The sequence below is a fragment of the Triticum dicoccoides genome, chromosome 3A (assembly GCF_002162155.2).
Source record: "Triticum dicoccoides isolate Atlit2015 ecotype Zavitan chromosome 3A, WEW_v2.0, whole genome shotgun sequence".
In the NCBI taxonomy this organism is placed as follows: domain Eukaryota; kingdom Viridiplantae; phylum Streptophyta; class Magnoliopsida; order Poales; family Poaceae; genus Triticum; species Triticum dicoccoides.
Genome location: NC_041384.1, coordinates 256,477,109 through 256,479,675, shown reverse-complemented (window position 1 = coordinate 256,479,675; position 2,567 = coordinate 256,477,109).

Sequence of the window (2,567 nt, the reverse complement as noted above, 5' to 3'; positions counted from 1 at the left end):
GTTTTACCATTTGCCACCTAGCATCTTTCCCTTGGGAGTCGCACATCCCGAGGGTCATCTTTATTTTAACCCCCCCAGGCCAGTGCTTGTCTAAGTGTTGGTCCAAACTAGAGCCACCTGCGGCGCCACCTCGGGGAAACTTGAGGGCTGGTTTTAGCTGTATGTAGTGTTCATCCGGTGTTGCCCTGAGAACAAGATATGTGCAGGTCCTATCAGGATGTCGGCGCATCGGACGGTCTTGCTGGACTTGTTTTACCATTGTCGAGGATGTCTTGTAGAACCGGGATACCGAGTCTGATCGGAATGTCTCGGGAGGAGGTCTATTCCTTCGTTGACCATGAGAGCTTGTCATGGGCTAAGTTGGGACACCCTTGCAGGGTTTTGAACTTTCGAAAGCCGTGCCCGCGGTTATGGGCAGATGGGAATTTGTTAATGTCCGGTTGTAGAAAACTTAAAGTTTATCTTAATTAAAATGCATCAACTGCGTGTGTAACCGTGATGGTCTCTTTCCGGCGGAGTCCGGGAAGTGAACACGGTGTTGGAGTAATGCTTGACGTAGGTTATTCTAGGATCATTTCTTGATCATACTTTTATCGACCGTGCTTTGCCTTCTCTTCTCGCTCTCATTTGTGTATGTTAGCCACCATATATGCTAGCCGCTTGCTGCAGCTCCACATCATACCTTTGCCTTACCTATAAGCTTAAATAGTCTTGATCGCGAGGGTGTGAGATTGCTGAGTCCCTGTGGCTCACAGATACTTCCAAAACCAGCTTGCAGGTGCCGATGAGTCCGTGCCGACGATGCAACCAAGCTCAGGAGGAGCTCGGTGAAGACCTTGTCCTTTGTGTTGTTTCGTTTCAGTCGATCAGTAGTGGAGCCCAGTTGGGGTCGATCGGGGACGTTGCCGCATTTGGGGTTCTTCTTTTATTTTGGTTCCGTAGTCGGATCTTGATTGTATTTGGATGTTGTAATGCTTTATTCATGTAATTGTGTGAAGTGGCGATTGTAAGCCAACTATGTATCTCTTTCCCTTATGTATTACATGGGTTGTGTGAAGATTACCTCACTTGTGACATTGCTTTCAATGCGGTTATGCCTCTAAGTCGTGCTTCGACACGTGGGAGATATAGCCGCATCGAGGGCATGACAAGTTGGTATCAGAGCCTTCCCCGACCTTAGGAGCCCCCACTGCTTGATCGAATTAGCTGACGAGTTGAGTCTAGAAAAACGTTTTGAGTCATTTAGGAATTATATATCGGAGAGTTTAGGAATTCTTTTTACTCCCCAGTGCCTTCATCGCTCTGGTAAGGCATCCTGACGTAGAGTTTTGACTCTTCTCTTCTCAAATTTCACTAAATTTTTTTTGGGATCACGCGGGTATCTTGGAATCGTTCCGATCGATTTGTGACGAGAACATTGTTCTTGGTGCCTCCTGTCATTTAGTGGTTGTGGCAGTGTCCCGGGGAGTTGAGCTCCGAGGTGTTGTCGTCACAATTTTATCGTTGCAGTTCTGGAATACCTGATTTTAGTTAACCGACATCGAAAATCTCTTTTATGCAGTTGTTGGTGAGATAACCTCGACCCCACCCAGTACTGGGGCGGGAGTTCGGGAGTATTGCCATAACTTGTATAACAGATGCTTTTCGAAGGTTGAGGTAGATGATTTCCGAAGGTTTCTTGGTTATGTGTGGAAGGATGGATACAGCTGGATGTAGGATTTGCTAGTTTTGGGTGAGATATTATGCTTCCCCTGTATCCCCAACACCTGATTGCATAACCGGAAAGTTTCGGGAGTTTATAAGTGGGAATTCAAGTAGCTCTTTGGATATCTTTCCGACAGATGTATGATATGAAATTGGGGTTCGACGTCTGGTGGTCCGCCTATTCACGGTTGGTTTTACAGTGGTCTCGTTGTGTCTTAAAGAGTCCTTGCATGTGCTGACTCGGGGACGCTTCGTATGTCATGTGCACTGCCTTGTACATGATGGTGCTGTACGATCGAGCCCGTGTAGGCCCCACCACGAAAAGTTCAGACGAAATCTCTATCATATGTTTGGTCCGGCTTATTTTGCAAGCCAATCCTTTGTTTTGTTTTGAGTTGTGGTATTCGAGTTGCTTCGAAGTCAAATATTGATTCCATACCTTTCCTAAGCGGTGCTCTCATACCTCTATGTGAATACTAATCCTTCATGATAATCGAGATTGTCATGTCAATCCTTTTCAACCGGTGTGCTTCTCTTCAAGTGGATCTGATCATTTTCAACATCCGCAAGATGAACTCAAAGTCTTCTCAACGTTGTTCGTTTCATCCGTTTCCAAGTTGCCTTTGTTTTCCCGCCCTCCCTCCCTTATTTTTCTTCAAGGACTCGGATTTCTTAATCGAGTATCCATCTTATTGATGTGAAGCCTCTCCATTCTTTTCCTTCAATGTTCGTATCCGGTGATTCTCATAAAGATACTAATGGAGCTTCTAGTTCATCATTCTTCGTTTCTTTTATCTTCTCCGGTGGTTTCAAGTCAAGCTTTGGTGATCTTACCTTTTCCTCATTTCAATGCCTTCTCATAC